Here is a 19,597-nt window from a genome sequence, read left to right as displayed (position 1 = left end):
TTTTGAACTGTGGTGTTGGAGAAGACAATTGAGAGTCCCTTGGACTGCAAGGAGATCCAACCAGTCCATTCTGAAGGAAGTCAGCCCTGGGTGTTCTTTGGAAGGAATGATGCTAAAGCTGAAACTCCAGTACTTTGGCCACCTCATGAAGAGTTGACTCATTGGAAAAGACTCTGATGCTGGGAGGGATTGGGGGCAGGAGGAGAAGGGGACGACTGAGGATGAGATGGCTGGATGGCATCACTGACTCGATGGACGTGAGTCTGAGTGAACTCCGGGAGTTGGTGATGGACAGGGAGGCCTGGCGTGCTGCAATTCATGGGGTCGCAAAGAGTCGGAGACGACTTAGCAACTGAACTGAACTGAAGATAGGATAAGTGAGGTAGAAGATAGAATGGTAGAAATGAAACAGAGAGGAAAAAAGAAAAATGAATTTAAAGAAATGAAGACAATCTCAGAGACCTCTGGGACAATGTTAAATGCCCCAACATTCGAATCATAGGAATCTCAGAAGAAGACAAAAGAAAGACCATGAGAAAATACTTGAGGAGATAATAGTTGAAAACTTCCCTAAAATGGAGAAGGAAATAATCACTCAAGTCCAAGAAACCCAGAGAGTCCCAAACAGGATAAACCCAAGGCAAAACAGCCCAAGACACATATTAATCAAATTAACAAAGATCAAACACAAAGAACAAATATTAAAAGCAGCAAGGGAAAAACAACAAATAACACACATGAGGATTCCCATAAGGATAACAGCTGATCTTTCAATAGAAACTCTTCAGGCCAGGAGGGAATGGCAGGACATACTTAAAGTGATGAGAGAAAATAACGTACAGCCCAGATTACTGTACCCAGCAAGAATCTCATTCAAATATGAAGGAGAAATAAAAAGCTTTACAGACAAGCAAAAGCTGAGAGAATTCAACACCACCAAACCAGCTCTCCAACAAATGCTAAAGGATCTTCTCTAGAAAGGAAACACAGAAAGGGTGTATAAACTCAAGCCAAAAACAATAAAGCAAATGGCAATGGGATCATACTTACCTTACATGTAAATGGGTTGAATGCCCCAAGCAAAAGACAAAGACTGGCTGAATGGATACAAAAACAAGACCCCTATATATGTTGTCTACAAGAGACCCACCTCAAAACAAGGGACACGTACAGACTGAAAGTGAAGGGCTGGAAAAAGATATTCCACGCAAATAGAGACCAAAAGAAAGCAGGAGTAGCAATACTCATATCAGATAAAATAGACTTTAAAACAGAGGCTGTGAAAAGAGACAAAGAAGGACACTACATAATGATCAAAGGATCAATCCAAGAAGAAGATATAACAATTATAAATATATATGCACCCAATATAGGAGCACCACAATATGTAAGACAAATGCTAACAAGTATGAAAGGGGAAATTAACAATAACACAATAATAGTGGGAGACTTTAATACCCCACTCACACCTATGGATAGATCAAATAAACAGAAAATTAACAAAGAAACACAAACTTTAAATGATACAATAGACCAGTTAGACCTAATTGATATCTGTAGGAAATTTCACCCCTAAACAATGAATTTCACCTTTTTCTCAAGTACACATGGAACCTTCTCCAGGATAGATCACATCCTGGGCCATAAATGTAGCCTTGGTAAATTCAAAAAAATTGAAATCATTCCAAGCATCTTTTCTGACCACAATGCAGTAAGACTAGATCTCAATTACAGGAGAAAAACTACTAAAAATTCCAACATATGGAGGCTGAACAACACGCTGCTGAGTAACCAACAAATCACAGAGGAACTCAAAAAAGAAATCAAAATATGCATAGAAATGAATGAAAATAAAAACACAACAACCCAAAACCTGTGGGACACTGTAAAAGCAGTGCTAAGGGGAAGGTTCATAGCAATACAGGCACATCTCAAGAAACAAGAAAAAAGTCAAATAAATAACCTAACTCTACACCTAAAGCAACTAGAAAAAGAAGAAATGAAGAATCCCAGGGTTACTAGAAGGAAATAAATCTTAAAAATTAGGGTAGAAATATATGCAAAAGAAACAAAAGAGACCATAGCAAAAATCAACAAAGCCAAAGCTGGTCCTTTGAGAGGATAAATAAAATTGAAAAACCATTAGCCAGACTCATCAAGAAACAAAGGGAGAAAAATCAAATCAATAAAATTAGAAATGAACATGGAGAGATCACAACAGAGAACACAGAAATACAAAGGATCATAAGAGAGACTACTATCAACAATTATATGCCAATAAAACGGGCAACTTGGAAGAAATGGACAAATTCTTAGAAAAGTACAACTTTCCAAAACTGAACCAGGAAGAAATAGAAAATCTTAACAGACACATCACAAGCACAGAAATTGAAACTGTAATCAGAAATCTTCCATCAAACAAAGCCCAGGTCCAGATGGCTTCACAGCTGAATTCTACAAAAAATTTAGAGAAGAGCTAACACCTATCCTACTCAAACTCTTCCAGAAAATTGCAGAGGAAGGTAAACTTCCAAACTCATTCTATGAGGCCACCATCACACTAATGCCAAAACCTGACAAAGATGTCACAAAAAAAGAAAACTACAGGCCAATATCGCTGATGAACATAGATGCAAAAATCCTTAACGAAATTCTAGCAATCAGAATCCAATAACACATTAAAAAGATCATACATCATGACCAAGTGGCCTTTATCCCAGGGATGCAATGATACCATAATATCAGCAAATCAATCAATGTAATATACCACATTAACAAATTGAAAAATAAAAACCATATGATTATCTCAATAAATGCAGAGAAAGCCTCTGACAAAACTCAACATCCATTTATGATAAAAGCCCTCCAGAAAGCAGGAATAGAAGGAACATACCTCAACATAATAAAAGCTATATATGACAAACCCACAGCAAACATTATCCTCAATGGTGAAAAACTGAAAGCATTTCCCCTAAAGTCAGGAATAAGACAAGGGTGTCCACTTTCACCGCTACTATTCAACATAGTTCTGGAAGTTTTGGCCACAGCAATCAGAGCAGAAAAAGAAATAAAAGGAATCCAAATTGGAAAAGAAGAAGTAAAACTCTCACTGTTTGCAGATGACATGATCCTCTACATGGAAAACCCTAAAGACTCCACCAGAAAATTACTAGAGCTCATCAATAAATATAGTAAAGTTGCAGGATATAAAATCAACACACAGAAATCCCTTGCATTCCTATACACGAATAATGAGAAAGTAGAAAGAGAAATTAAGGAAATAATTCCATTCACCATTGCAATGAAAAGAATAATATATAGGAATATATCTACCTAAAGAAACAAGAGACCTGTATATAGAAAACTATAAAACACTGGTGAAAGAAATCAAAGAGAACACTAATAGATGGAGAAATATACCTTGTCATGGATCGGAAGAATCAACATAGTGAAAATGAGTATACTACCCAAAGCAATCTATAGATTCAATGAAATTCCTATCAAGCTACAAATGGTATTGTTCACAGAGCTAGGACAAATAATTTCACAATTTGTATGGAAATACAAAAAACCTCAAATAGCCAAAGCAATCTTGAAAAAGAAGAACGGAACTGGAGGACTCAACCTACCTGACTTCAGGCTCTACTACAAAGTCACAGTTATCAAAACAGTATGGTACTGGCACAAAGACAGAAATACAGATCAATGGAACAAAATAGAAAGCCCAAAGTTAAATCCACTGGCCTATGGACACCTTATCTTTGACAAAGGAAGCAAGAATATACAATGGAGAAAAGACAATCTCTTTAACAAGGTGTGCTGGGAAAACTGGTCAACCGCTTGTAAAAGAAGGAAACTAGAACACTTTCTAACACCATACAAAAAAATAAACTCAAAATGGATTAAAGATCTAAACTTAAGACCAGAAACTATAAAACTCCTAGAGACCATAGGCAAAACACTCTCCAACATAAATTACAGCAGGATCCTCTATGACCTACCTCCAAAAATAATGGAAATAAAAGCAAAAATAAACAATAACCCAATTAAAACTAAAAGCTTCTGCACAACAAAGGAAACTATAAGCAAGGTGGAAAGACAGCCTTCAGAATGGGAGAAAATAATAGCAAATGAAGCAACTGACAAAAGAATTAATCTCTAAAATATACAAGCAACTCCTGCAGCTCAATTCCAGAAACATAAATGACCCAATCAAAAAATGGGCCAAAGAACTAAACAGACATTTCTCCAAAGAAGGCATACAGATGGCCGACAAACACATGAAAAGATGCTCAACATCACTCATTATTCAGTTCAGTTCAGTTGCTCAGTCGTGTCCGACTCTTTGCGACCCCATGAATCACAGCACACCAGGCCTCCCTGTCCATCACCAACTCCCGGAGTTCACTGAGACTTACGTCCATCACTGAGACTCCAGCCATCCCATCCTCTGTCGTCCCCTTGTCCTCCTGCCCCAATCTCTCCCAGCATCAAAGTCTTTTCCAATGAGTCAACTCTTCACAAGAGGTGGCCAAAATACTTAGAGAAATGCAAATCAAAACCACAATGAGGTACCATTTCATGCCAGTCAGAATGGCTGCTATGCAAAAGTCTACAAGCAATAAATGCTGGAGAGGGTGTGGAGAAAAGGGAACCCTCTTACACTGGGAATGCAAACTAGTACAGCCACTATGGAGAACAGTGTGGAGATTCCTGAAAAACCTGGAAACAGAACTGCCACACAACCCAGAAATCCCACTGCTGGGCATACACACCGAGGAAACCAGAGTTGAAAGAGACACGTGTACCCCAATGTTCATCGCAGCACTGTGATAATAGCCAGGACATGGAATCAACCTAGATGTCCATCAGCAGATGAATGGATAAGAAAGCTGTGGTACATATACACAATGAAATACTACTCAGCCACTAAAAAAATACATTTGAATCAGTTCTAATGAGGTGGATGAAACTGGGGCCTATTATACAGAGTGAAGTAAGTCAGAAAGAAAAACACCAATACAGAATCAGTTCAGTTCAGTTTAGTCGCTCAGTCATGTCCGACTCTTTGCGACCCCATGAATTGCCTCACGCCTGGCCTCCCCATCCATCACCAACTTCCAGAGTTCACTCAAACTCATGTCCATCGAGTCGGTAATGCCATCCAGCCATCTCATCCTCTGTCGTCCCCTTCTCCTCCTGCCCCCAATCCCTCCCAGCATCAGAGTCTTTTCCAATGAGTCAACTCTTCGCAAGAGGTGGCCAAAGTATTGGAGTTTCAGCTTTAGCATCATTCCTTCCAAAGAACACCCAGGACTGATCTTCTTTTACTAATGCATATATATGGAATTTAGAAAGATGGTAATGATAACCTTGTATGCAAGACAGCAAAAGAGACACAGATGTAAAGAACTGTCTTTTGGACTCTGTGGGAGAGGGTGAAGGTGGGATGATTTGGGAGAATGGCACTGAAACATGCATATTATCATATGTGAAACAAAGTGCCAGTCCAGGTTCGATGCATGATACAGGATGCTCGGGGCTGGTGCACTGCGATGACCCAGAGGGGTGGTATGGGGAGGGAGCCAGGAGAGGGGTTCAGGATGAGGCACATGTATACACTCGTAGCAGATTCATGTCGATGTATGGCAAAACCATTACAATATTGTAAAGTAATTAGCCTCCAATTAAATAAATAAATTTATATAAAAAATTGTTACAAGAGGCAAGGAGGAACACTAGATATTGATTAAAATGTGAACCCATCAGGAAGATATAAACCTAGGGACCTAAAAACAAAACTCTAAAACATAGGAAGCAAAAATTGAGAAGTGAAAGCAGAAATATACAGTACTAAAATAATAGTTGGAGATTTCAATGCTGTACTTTCCATATGGATAAACAATTAGAAGATCAGTGCTGGGAGCCAGCATGGGGAATCCTGCCTATTGCAAAGGTCATGAGGAAGGGGGCCTGGCAAAAAGCAAAAGCTGAGATCAGGCCTCAGGGGTACCCCTGGATTTTCCTGAGCATCTACCTCCAAAAACCAGAGTCTGCCTGCCTTATTGTACTGTGCTTTCCACCTACTCTTCTGACATAACAGGGGGCTATCCCCAACCACCTTTCTCTGGAAAGAGTTAACTTAGAGCTCCAGTTAACAGTCTCTTGCATATAAAAGGAGTGTCTCAGCTCAAACTCCTCTGATGGCTCTCTAATTTCCTGACAGTTAGAGACTTTTACAACTTGTGATTGTTTACAGCCCCCCAACCATGAGAAGTACGTAGCTTAAAACATCTTAAAGATATAGAGCCTTTCCTAAAGAGCTAAGAATTATATTGGTAATGGGTTTCATTGTTGAGTCAATGACTGCTGCCAGGCCTCCATATTCTTTATCTTTTAGGTACCTGGAGGATATTAATCAATGTAATTGGGATATAGAAAAAGAAATATAGTAGTTTTGATGTTAGCAACACTAAATTTTGAGTTAATGAACTTTTTGTTATAAATCACTGTACTCCTCTTTCCTTGTTATAAATTGTTGTGTCCTTGCTATGTAAGAATGTAACCTTAATTAGTGCTTTCTGAGAGTGGCACCAGACTTTAGTAAGAACAACACTTTTAAGGCAAATAAGTTTTCTGGTTGACGGACCCTTATCAGAAAAGGGCCATAAATACTAATAGGCTGCCTGGCCAGAAGATGATGTAAATCACTTAAGACCTGTGTATACAGATGGGTATGCAGAAAGAAAGCCTGTGTCAGAGCTGCTGACCCTGCATGACTTTGCTTTGTACATTTATCTCTATGTACAACTACAAGTATAAAAGTTTTTCCGGACAATAAAGGATGGGCCAGTTCCTGGAAAGACTGGTTCCCCCGTGTCTTCTTTTCTTTCTTACTTTTATTTTCTGGCTGATTCTCGTCTGGGGCATAGAGGCTAGCCATGTATACTTATTTGCCTGGGCTTGTAAAACCCACGCAAGAGGGAGCCCAAGGCGGGGCACCCTACGCTATTCAAGCGGGCACCTGTGGCCCTATGTAGACGGTTCAAGTCCCTCGTCTCAGGGCTTTATTCGCTTTCTATGTAAACCAAGGAATACAGCCTCTTTCTCTCCTCTATTTTTTTTAACTGCAAACTCTTTCCTTATCTCTCTCTAAATCTATGTATCTCTCTCACCATGCTGTCCCCACTTTGAATTACCCTGGATCACCCGGGGCTGTTCCCCAGCAGATCAGTAGCAAATAGGGGAGTTGAACAATACTCTAAACCAGCTATATCTGACAGACATAAACAGACATTCTCTCCAACATTAGCTTAGTAATGTTTCTGCTGAACAGATTTTCCCAAGAACTTTGTGGATCTTCTGTTAATGCCAGTGGGATTCACTCCTCTAAGGAAAAGCCACATTTATAGATCTTTTGCAGACAAACCCTTCTAAGCTTTGCCTGCCTGCTGAAATAGTAGGAAACAGTACCTTTAAGTTTCCTAGAGGACTTCTAATTTGGTTGGTATCTGTGAGGGAAACCCTTATCCTCTTTTTTGGGGAGGGTGTGGTTAAAATGATTCTCATTTATTTGTTATTTTTAATTGGAGGATAATTGCTTTACAGTATTGTGTTGGTTTCTGCCATACATGAACATGAATCAGCCAAGTATACATAGGTCTCCTCCCTCTTGAACCTCCCTCCAACCTACCATCCCACCCCTCTAGGTTGTCACAGAGCAGTGGGTTGAGCTCCCTGCATCATATAGCAAATTCCCACTGGCTAGCTATTTTACATATGGTAGTATGTGTTTCCATGATACTCTCTGAATTCATCTCAACCTCTCCTAACCCTATTGTGTCCACAAATCTGTTCTCTGTGTTTCCATTCAGTTCAGTACAGTTGCTCAGATGTGTTCGATGCTGCAGCCCTATGGACTGCAGAATGCCAGGCCTCCCTGTCCATCACCAACTCCTGGAGTCCACTCAAACTCATGTCCATCAAGTCGGTGATGCCATCCAAACATCTCATCCTCTGCGTCCCTTTCTTTCCCTGCCTTCAATCTTTCCCAGCATCAGGGTCTTTTCCAGTGAGTCGGCTCTTCACATCAGGTGGCCAAAGTATTGGAGTTTCAGCTTCAGCATCAGTCCTTCTAATGAATATTCAGGACTGATCTCCTTTATGGTGGACTGGTTGGATCTCCTTGCAGTCCAAGGGACTCTCAAGAGTCTTCTCTAACACCACTGCTCAAAACATCAATTCTTCAGCGCTCAGCTTTCTTGATAATTCAACTCTCACATCCATACATGACTACTGGAAAAACAATAGCTCTGACTAGGTGGACTTTTGTTGGCAAAGTAATGTCTCTGCTTTTTAATATGCTATCTAGTTTGGTCATAACTTTGCTTCCAAGGAGTAAGTGTCTTTTTATTTCATGGCTGCAATCAGCATCTGCAGTGATTTTGGAGCCCAAAATAACTAAAGTCAGCCACTGTTTGTTTACACTGTTTCCCCATATATTTGCCATGAAGTAATAGGACCAGATGGCATAATGTTAGTTTTCTGAATGTTGAGTTTTAAGCCAACCTTTGCACTGTCCTTATTTTTTTCCCTTTCATCAAGAGGCTCTTTAGTTCTTCTTCACTTTCTGCCATAAGGGTGGTATCATATGCATAACTGAGGTTATGATATTTTTCCTGGCAGTCTTCATTCCAGCTTGTGCATCATCCAGCCTGGTATTTTGCATGATGTACTCTGCATATAAGTTAAATAAGCAGGGTGACAATATACAGCCCTGACATACTCCTTTGACAATTTTGAACCAGTCAATTGTCAATGTCCAGTTCTAACTGTTGCTTCTTGACCTGCATACAGGTTTCTCGGGAGGCAGAGCAGATGGTCTGATAGTCCCATCTCTTTCACAATTTTCCACAGTTGTTGTCATCCACACAGTCAAAGGCATTGGCATAGTCAACGAAGCAGAAGTAGATGTTTTTCTGGAACTACCTTGCTGTTATTGATTATCCAATGGATGTTGGCGATTTGATCTCTGGTCCCTCTGCCTTTTCTAAAACCAGCTTGAACATCTGGAAGTTGATGGTTCATGTACTGTTGAAGCCTAGCTTGGAGAATTTTGAGCATTACTTTACTAGCATGTGAGATGAGTGCAATTGTGTGGTTGTTTGAGCATTCTTTGGCACTAAGAACTGTACAAAAAAGATCTTCACAACCCAGAAAATCATGATGATGTGATCACTTATCTAGAGCCAGACATCTTGGAATGTGAAGTCAAGTGGGACTTAGAAAGCATCACTATGAACAAAGCTAGTGTAGGTGATGGAATTCCACTTGAGCTGTTTCAAATCCTGAAAGATGATGCTGTGAAAGTGCTGCACTCAATATGCCAGCAAATTTGGAAAGCTCAGCAGTGGCCACAGGACTGGAAAAGGTCAGTTTTCATTCCAATTCCAAAGAAAGGCAATGCCAAAGAATGCTCAAACTACCGCACAATTGCACTCATCTCACATGCTAGTAAAGTAATGCTCAAAATTCTCCAAGCCAGGCTTCAGCAATATGTGAACCATGAACTTCCAGATGTTCAAGCTGGTTTTAGAAAAGGCAGAGGAACCAGAAGTCAAACTGCCAACATCCACTGGATCATGGAAAAAGCAAGAGAGTTCAAAAAAAACATCTATCTATTTCTGCTTTATTGACTATGTCAAAGCCTTTGACAGTGTGGATCACAATAAACTGTGGAAAATTCTGAAAGAGATGGGAATACCAGAGCACCTGACCTGCCTCTTGAGAAATCTGGATGCAGGTCAGGAAGCAACAGTTAGAACTGGACATGGAACAACAGACTGGTTCCACATAGGAAAAGGAGTACATCAAGGCTGTATATTGTCACCCTGCTTATTTAACGTCTATGCAGAGTACATCATGAGAAAGGCTGGAATGGAAGAAACACAAGCTGGAATCAAGATTGCCAGGAGAAATATCAATAACCTCAGATATGCAGATGACACCACCCTTATGGCAGAAAGTGAAGAGGAGCTAAAAAGCCTCTTGATAAAAGTGAAAGAGGAGAGCAAAAAAGTTGGCTTAAAGCTCAACATTCAGAAAACGAAGATCATGGCATCCGGTCCCATCACTTCATGGGAAATAGATGGGGAAACAGTGGAAACAGTGTCAGACTTTATTTTGGGGGCTCCAAAATCACTGCAGATGGTGATTACAGTCATGAAATTAAAAGACGCTTACTCCTTGGAAGAAAAGTTATGACCAACCTAGATAGCATATTCAAAAGCAGAGACATTACTTTGCCAACAAAGTACGGTCTAGTCAAGGCTATGGTATTTCCAGTGGTCATGTATGGATGTGAGAGTTGGACTGTGAAGAAGGCTGAGTGCCGAAGAATTGATGCTTTTGAACTGTGGTGTTGGAAAAGACTCTAGAGAGTCCCTTGGACTGCAAGGAGATCCAACCAGTCCATTCTGAAGGAGATCAGCCCTGGATTTCTTTGGAAGGAATGATGCTAAAGCTGAAACTCCAGTATTTTGGCCACCTCATGTGAAGAGTTGACTCACTGGAAAAGACTCTGATGCTGGGAGGGATTGGGGGCAGGAGAAGGGGACGACAGAGGATGAGATGGCTGGATGTCATCATGGACTCGATGGACGTGAGTGAGTGAACTCTGGGAGTTGGTGATGGACAGGGAGGCCTGGCATGCTGTGATTCATGGCGTCGCAAAGAGTCGTACACAACTGAGCGACTGAACTGACTGACCTTTCTTAGAGATTGGAATGAAAACTGACCTTTTCCAGTCCTGTGGCCACTGCTGAGTTTTCCAAATTTGCTGGCATATTGAGTGCAGTACTTTCACAGCATCATCTTTTAGGATTGTTTCCACTGCTGCCCTGTAACTAGGTTCATCAATACTGTCTTTCTAGATTCCATATATATGTGTTAATATACCTTATTTGTTTTTATCTTTCTGACTTACTTCACTCTGTATAATAGGCTATAAGTTCATCCACCTCATTAGAACTGGCTCAAATGCATTCCTTTTAATGGCTGGGTAATATCCCATTGTATATTTACACCACAGCTTCTCTATCCATTCATCTGTCAATAGACATCTAGTTTGCTTCCATGTCCCAGCCATTATAAATAGTGGTGCAGTGAATATTGGGGTACGGGTGTCTCTTTCAATTACAATTGTCTCAGGGTATATATAGACCAGTAGTAGGACTGTTGGCTCATATGGTAGTTTTATTTCTAGTTTTATAAGGAAACTTTTTCCTTAAAACAATAGCAAGGCCTATTTTTGTGCCTGATTACTTTACCTTTTGATCTTTCTGAAGTTTTAGGGAAAAGTTGCACAATCATACTAAACAGAGATTAAGACTGTGAATCTCTTAATTCCTGACAGATGGTGAGAAATTTCAAAATCGTAAGGTCTTGATTTCTTTAACAGTTGTTTCCTCAATTTATCATTCTCCACTCACATTTTGTCATAAATAGAAAAAAGAATTCAAGAGTCACTTTTAACACTTTACTTGGAAGTCTCCCTAAGTATAAAACCAGCTTTTAAGTATTTTCTTGAACATAACTCCCAGATATAATTGTGCTAAGTTTTTTATCACTTTGTAACAGAATCTTCCTCCTTCTGTTTCTAATAACATGTTCCTCAATTTCTTCTGAACTTTCACTGCAGCATACTTAAAAGATTAGAAAATGGATTACCACAAACTTAGTATCTCAAAACACAGATATATCCCAGTTACTGTCAGGAGTCTGGCATGACTTAGCTGGGTGCTGTATTCGAGGTTTATAAGGCAGCACTCCAGGTGTTGACCGAGCTGTATTTTCATCTAGAGTTTCAACTATAATAGCTGCTCTTAGCTTATACATATTGACAGAATTAATTTTCTCGTGATTTTAGGACTGTTCACAGTTCCTGGCCACATTATCTTTTCCATAGGCCTTCCTTCAACATGATAGCTTACTTCTATAAGTCAGCAGGAGGGAAAATTGTCTCTAAAGATGGGCTGAGTCTCTCTTCAAGGCCTTTTGCCTGATTAAGTTGAGCCTATCCAGGATAATCTTCCTTTTGGTTAAAGCAAAATCAATTGGTATGGGTCCTTAATTTTATCTGAAAATTTCTTCATCTATGCTACATTCTATTGTTTAGCAGCAAAGGGAGGTGACTAGGTAGGCCCTGAATCATGGAGGTACACTCATCTGCGTGCCAAGTGGTAAGCAGATGTGAAGTCTTCAGTCCAGTATTTGATGTATACTAAGAGCACAAGCTGGAATCAAGATTGCCAGGAGAAATATCAATAACCTCAGATATGCAGATGACACCACCCTTATGGCAGAAAGTGAAGAGGAACTAAAAAGCCTCTTGATGAAAGTGAAAGAGGAGAGTGAAAAAGTTGGCTTAAAGCTCAACATTCAGAAAACGAAGATCATGGCATTTGGTCCCATCACTTCATGGGAAATAGATGGAGAAACAGTGGAAACAGTGTCAGACTTTATTTTGGGGGGCTCCAAAATCACTGCAGATAGTGCCTGAAGTCATGAAATTAAAAGATGCTTACTCCTTGGAAGGAAAGTTATGACCAACCTAGATAGCATATTCAAAAGCAGAGACATTACTTTGCCAACAAAGGTCCATCTAGTCAAGGCTATGGTATTTCCAGTGGTCATGGATGGATGTGAGAGTAGGAGTGTGAAGAAAGCTGAGTCCTGAAGAATTGATGCTTTTGAACTGTGGTGTTGGAGAAGACTCTTGAGAGTCCCTTGCACTGCAAGGAGATCCAACCAGTCCATTCTAAAGGAGATCAGCCCTCGGTGTTCTTTGGAAGGAATTATGTTAAAGCTGAAACTCCAGTACTCTGGCCACCTCATGCGAAGAGTTTACTCACTGGAAAAGACTCTGATGCTGGGAGGGATTGGGGACAGGAGGAAAAGGGGACGACAGAGGATGAGATGGCTGGATGGCATCACCAAGTCGATGGACGTGAGTCTGAGTGAATTCCGGGAGTTGGTGATGGACAGGGAGGCCTGGAGTGCTGCGATTCATGGATCACAAAGAGTTGGATGCAACTGAGCAACTGAACTGAACTGAAGAGCTCAATAAATGTTAACACCTCCTGTCTTTTGATTTTTCTAAAGTCTCTGTTGGAATCACAGTCTCGGTGCCCAGAGGGATGTGGGACTCAATGAGGTAAATCCCACTACAAGGGAGGCAGATCTAAAGGAGTTGGCCACCACCTAGCCAAAGGAGAATCAGAGTCTCTTACTTATAAGAGCATGCTTCACAGTTTAGGAAAATCTGGAGATGGAAACTTAGTGGAATCTTGAAGACCTAAACCAGAGAACTTGGAAGGAATACATATACAGATCAGGTTCCAGGGAATTTTTCAATGCATCAGGGTAGAGTAGAGAAAGGAATTAAGAGAGAAGCATAGCCTGGGAAGAGTATTCCATCCAAACAAGTAAGATGGCTATTACATGAAGATACATATAACCTTCACGATGTCCTTTTAGTTGACCAAAGGGACTTGGAGTTTAGGTCATTTAGGATTGTAACTGAGCTATTCTGTACATGGAATTCATTTGGTGCCTAAAGCTATTCCAGGCGGTAGAGGCAAATTTTAAGAGATGATAGTCAGTTAAGATTGGCCTATGAACTAAAGTAACCTGAAAAGTGACAAGTGTATCAGGGAAAACATCATGAAAACAGACAAAGGCTATTTGAATGGGATGAATAAATTTCAAGGATTAGACCATCCTATGTGACCAAGAATGGAAATGTAGGAAAAAGAGAAGCTCCCCAAGGTAAAAGCAGGTTCCAATCTCCAGGAGACCATGAAGACTGAAAGTAGAATGTCAGACCCACCACTCCAGGGAGAATAATACAGAGTTTAATGATAATATGTCAAGTCCAATAAAGACTGGGAAGCCTACATACGTTGGAGAATGAAAAGAAAGATCAAGACTTAAGGGTCTAAATTAAGACCAAGGTTTTTTGTTCATTTGATTTTTACTTTAACTAGAAACTACATACCACAACTGCAGTCAGGAACGCTGATCCTGTAGGTTTTCTTTCAGAGGTGACTCTCCATCTCCTGAAGCTTCTGCCATGAGATAATAGGAAATATTAGGAAACAGCATTGGAAATTTCCAATTTCCAATTAGGAATAATAGGAAACAGCAATATGAAAATTGTGGACCATGGAAAATAACTTTCAAAATTTTGGTACAGACTGAAAGTTAATGGAGATGCTGTTTGTCTTTTCTGCTAATGTTTTAGCAATTCTATTATTTTCTTGTTGTCTCAAAGTGGGGAGATGCTTTCCTTTAGATGTGGGAGACTGTAACCCAAAGAAGGCCTCTTCAGTGTTCGAAATCCCATAGTCATTGACCTCCATATAGGTTAGGAAGGAACAAAAAATGTAGAACAGTAGCTGTAGCTGCTTTTTCCTTCCAAGACTTTAAGACTAAGCCTACTGACCTAGAATTTTCAGCGCTGTCAGTTCGAGGGCACAGACAAAGACACACAGGGAGGTGGGTAGACTTCTCAATGATTGTCTCCACTGGACGATCTGGTTCAGATTTGGACAGATATTGTTGTGACACTGGAAAGCTAGGGAGTCTGTCTGTCCTATTACACTGTCAGGCTCCTGTCATTCTTCATCCTGCATGAGTAACTGTGCTAAGTGTTGGCTAGGAGTTGAACGTGTCAGAAGACATTTTTCAAGATTACCTTCCCTGAAGGGAACTGGCACACTATGGATATATCCCCACATAAGATGAACTGCCTGTGATTTGAAAGCATTGGTTTATACCCCAACGGACACAACCTTTGACCACCAAGATGCATGGTAAAAGTAAGATTTTATATTGACTACAGAAAGTGTAATGTGGAAATCAACCCATATATTTAATTCATGCGAAAGACTGAATCCTTGGTATTTACTGTAACCTAACAAAATGATCTCTGCTGAAGATGAATGCAGAGGCCTTTACTAGGTGTATATAGTTCCAGAACACACTAGTATTTTCTTCAAGAGTAAACCAATTTTATTAAGTTGTATACCAGGATCCCTCCTTTCCACCTCCAACTAGAGTGTCTGGGAAGAAATCCTGTGAAGTCACATAAAAATCATGTCTGTCAGTTCCAGCAAGGATCTAGTAACAGTAATAGCCATAGAACTATATCATTGTTGAAGATCCTGTTTTGTCTTTTATCGACTTATTCTGAAAGAAAAATACATATAAAATAATGTATATATTTGAGCACTTGTGTATAAGGTACTTGGTCTAATAGTTTCCAATGTCAATGAGTCATTCTTTGTAGCTTTGTGTGCCTCAGAGCTGATACTGGTGTTGTTCAATGAAAGAGAAGTAGAGGTGTGTGTAGCAGGAATAACGATGAGGAGAAGAAAAGATTCTTTTAGTTCTTGTCTGCTTTGCCTTTGCCTACAGTGAAGGACTTTTGGGCTAGAGGTAGTTTATTTACCCATTCTTGGTGCTGCTGGAAAGATTTTATCAATGGTTTCTCTACCTTGCTCATAATATGAAAATGAAGTGAAATGTTAGTCTCTTAGTTTTGTCCGACTCTTAGTGGCGCTATGGGCTGTATGTACCCTGCTAGGCTCCTCTGTCCATGGAATTCTTCAGGCAAGAATACTGGAGTGGGTTGCTGTTCCCTTCTCCAGGGAGTCTTCCAAACCCAGGGATCAAACCCAGGTCTCCTGCATTTCAGACAGTTTCTTTACCGTTTGAGTCACCAGGGAAGTGTATAGTTTTGGTCTATTTGCGTGCCAAATTATAGAGATAGATTCTTTAAAGAAGGCAAGAATCTATTCAAAACAGGCAGAAATTGCAGCAAATTAATGCAGGTGTTAAGGACTGTAATGTCCTTACTCTTCTGACTGACTGAATTTGACTTGGTTTTAAACCAATTTAAAGTTAAAAACATGAGTTAATCTTTCTAAGTAGTTGTCCTCAGACTTTATATTGAGTAATGATTACCTGAGGACATCTTGAATATGTGTATTCCCAGCCCCACTCACAGAGAATCTGACATGGAGAGTCTAGCTTACTGCTCAGGAACTGTGGTTTTTATAAACACCTCAACTTTCACTTTATAAATGCTGCCAAGTGGTGAATCACATTAAAAAAAAAAATCTCTCTTCTAGGTAAACATTTTTTAGTGGAGAAAAGGTGGAAGTGTAAAAACTAAATTTGCCATTTCTGTTGGCCTGAACATGATGATGTATCATTTGACTCTCTTTACTTCTCAGTTTCCAGTTGAAATGCTGTTTCTATCTCAGTATTTGAATGAATACACATGAAAATTCAACTACTGTGCTAGAATGTTCAGCTGAGTTAAATTTCTTAAGAGTTTAACTTCAAAGGATAAAGAAATGGAAAGGCCTGTGCAGAGCTCTAAAGCTTTTTAAGGAGACAGGTAGGCTAGATCCAGAAATGCTGCTGACATGTGACCGAGTCTAATATGGTCAGAAAAATTACCTGAAATTTCTGATAATTTCAAAAATTATCAATGAAAAAAAAAAATAGACTATTTCCCAGAGCTGTAGTAGGCCTGACTGTCCATAATGAGAATTTAGATCAAATGTTATATGAAGTTAACAACAACAGAAACAACTCTGTTTACTATATCCTGGAAATACTCTCCTATTCGTAGAATAGCTAGTAAGGAGTTTGAATATTAAGCAAATGAAAAATCTTGGTTATTTACAGATATGTTATTAATAAAAGCAGACAGATGTCAGAGTTCCCAGTAGTAGCATGGTATTGCTACATGATATCATAGCACCATTTTCAATCTTCTTAAGGTATATGATTTGGATGCTAAGATTATCTGTCAACCAAATTAGTAAAGGAAAAAGTAAAGCTACTAGCGTAAATGATTTTTACTGTATAAGGCAAAAATTGAAAACAGTTATAATGAATATTCTAGCTAGTTCATACAAACAATGAATGCTTGAGAGGGTATGGAGAAAAGGGAAACCCCTGCACTGTTGGCGGGATTGTAAATTGACATAGCCATTAAAGAGAACAGTATAAATATTCCTTAAAAAACTAAAAATAGAACTAAAATGTGACCTAGCAATCCCACTACTGGGCAGTTACCCAAAGAAAACCATATTTCAAAAAGACACATGCACCCCTGTGTTCATTGCAGCACCATTTACAATAACCAGGATATGGAAACAACCTAAATGTCCATCAACAGAGAAATGGATAAAGAAGAAGTGGTACATATATACAATGGAACATTACTCAGTCATAAAAGGAACGAAATTGGGTCATTTGTAGAGATGTGGATGGACCTAGAGACTCTTATACAGAGTGAATTAAGTCAAAAAAAGAAAAACAAATATCATATATTAATGGATATATGTGGAATTAGAAAGAATTGCCGTAAATGATCTTATTTATAAAGCAGAAATAGTGACACAGATGTAGAGAACAAATACATAGATAGGTGTCAAGAGGGAAAGGAGGATGGGATGAATGGGAATTTGGGGCTGACATATACATACTGCTGCTGCTGCTGCTAAGTTGCTTCAATCGTGTCCGATTCTGTGCGACCCCATAGATGGCAGCCCACCAGGCTCCTCCGTCCCTGAGATTCTCCAGGCAAGAACACTGGAGTGGGTTGCCATTTCCTTCTCCAAAATAGTTCTGCTAGGTAGTCTTAAAAAATCCTTTCACCTATTTGTGTCCACTCATCTACTAACCACACTGGAAAGCATTCAACGTGGTGAGAAAGGCTCAACAAGGTCCCAAACACCACGCCATGCACCACAATTTGAAATTCTAGGTACCCTGTTTTATGCACTCCACTTGTTCAGTAACATTTTCAACGCCTCTCTGCCAGGTCGCTCGGTTAGTTTTTGACGAAAGTCAAGGCAGGAAATATATTACCTCACATTACCGAGAATAGGAGGCTCAGGAAGTCTAAATACAAGGACACCGGGCTACCGGAAGCCAGGTTCCTAACGCCTGGATCTTTTACAAGGAAAGAACTCCCTGCTGCTGCTGCTAAGTCGCTTCAGTTGTGTCTGACTCTGTGCGACCCCATAGACTGTAGCCCACCAAGCTCTCCCGTCCCTGGGATTCTCCAGGCAAGAACACTGGAGTGGCTTGCCATTTCCTTCTCCAATGTATCAAAGTGAAAAATCAAAGTGAAGTCGCTCAGTCGTGTCCGACTCTTAGCGACCCTATGGGGACTGCAGCCTACCAGGCTCCTCCGCCCATGGGATTTTCCAGGCAAGTGTACTGGAGTGGGTTGCCATTGCCTTCTCCGAAGAACTCCCTAGTTTTTCTTTAAAAACACAAAACTGAAAAGTGCGGGGACCCGGGCGGGTGTAGGAGGGGCCAAGCCAAGAAGCCCCATCTATTTTCGGCGGGAGACTAGCGGCGGCGGAGGCATCAGCGCTCCAAAGACAGCGCTCCCTATTTCGCTGAGGGTCCAGACACAGCATCCCACCCCGAAGGCTGAGAAGTCGAACCCGCCCGCTCAGTTTCTGCGCGGGGGTCAGCCGGCCTCCAGCTTCCATGAAATGAGGTGCTAGGGCTAGCTTGTCGCATCCTGCGCAGAGGCGAGAACCCCAACCTCCCTTCCGCCACGGCGGCTGGCCGGCTCCTTCCATCCCTAGATCTGGGTGCCACTGGGCAAGTTACCCTCCCAGCGCCCTGGGGTAGGAACGTCCGACTCCGCCGCTCTGGATCAGCTCTAGACTAGAGCGGCGCTGGCTATGCGTGGGTGTGTGGCCTCCGGGAGGTCCTAGAAAATCACCTCTAAGTCCAGGGTGGGAGTCGGACAAGAGAATGGGGGTGGGGGGCAACCTTAGCCGCCAGTTTGTCCGCGCTCCATTTCGGTCTTCTCTCTCTCGCTCCCGCGCCCGGACTGCGCCCCGCTGGACCTGCGCTCTAGCTCCCGGGGTTCCGTATCAGCGGCATTGCGGGTCGCGCTGCTGATATTGGCTTGTTCCAGATTGGCCCGCCCCGCTTCCTCCCTCTCTTTTCGTCCCACCCGCCTGAGCTTTCTGGGGACGCACGCGCAGGGGCAGACGCGCCCTTCCTCCCCACCGCAGCCCTCAGCCGCGGTTGACTGAGGGCTCCCGCGCGCGGGCTCCGTCGGCCCCACCCTCCCTTTCCCCTGGGCCATGACATATACAGAATAGGTATAAAATAGATAACAAATGAGAGCCTACTGTATAGCACAGGAAACTACTCAGTGCTCTGTGGTAACCTAAATGGGAAGGAAATCCTAAAAAGAGAGGATATATGTATTTGTATAGCTGATTCACTTTGCTGTACAATAGCAACTAACACAATATTATGAAGCAACTATACTTCAATAAAAACTTTAAAAAATTCCAGTTAGCTCAATACAGCACAAGGTGGTATAGGTGAGGATACTGTGTGTGTGTGTATGTGTTTGGTGGTAATGAGAGTGAAAATGTACCAAGCTGGTAAAAATTTATTTTTGAATGTGACATATAAAAATGAAAGTTAGTAATGACATAAAAGGGTGATGCCTTTCTCTGTGTGTGTGTGCATGCTCAGT

At 40.9% G+C, this 19,597-nt stretch overlaps 1 protein-coding gene across 6 annotated transcripts in view; it reads right to left on the bottom strand.

Moving 5' to 3' along the window:
- The window catches only part of LOC138420283 (interferon-induced very large GTPase 1-like), a 71,634-nt gene extending 52,494 nt beyond the window's left edge, over positions 1-19,140 (bottom strand). For 4 of the 6 annotated variants that reach the window (XR_011249205.1, XR_011249204.1, XR_011249203.1 and 1 more), the window contains exons 1-2: positions 18,824-19,140; positions 14,057-14,126 (exon numbers count right to left, since the gene is read on the bottom strand). The gene's annotated coding sequence lies outside the window, so the exon portion shown is untranslated. Of the gene's footprint in view, positions 1-14,056; positions 14,127-17,564 lie in introns of all 6 variants that reach the window. The other 2 variants (XM_069553393.1, XM_069553394.1) reach the window with 2 other exon arrangements.
- Positions 19,141-19,597: the final 457 nt, after the last annotated feature.

This window comes from Ovis canadensis, chromosome 15 (assembly GCF_042477335.2).
Source record: "Ovis canadensis isolate MfBH-ARS-UI-01 breed Bighorn chromosome 15, ARS-UI_OviCan_v2, whole genome shotgun sequence".
NCBI classification, from domain to species: domain Eukaryota; kingdom Metazoa; phylum Chordata; class Mammalia; order Artiodactyla; family Bovidae; genus Ovis; species Ovis canadensis.
Note: the sequence above shows the minus strand (reverse complement) of the source record. Positions and strands in the feature narration are given on the sequence as shown.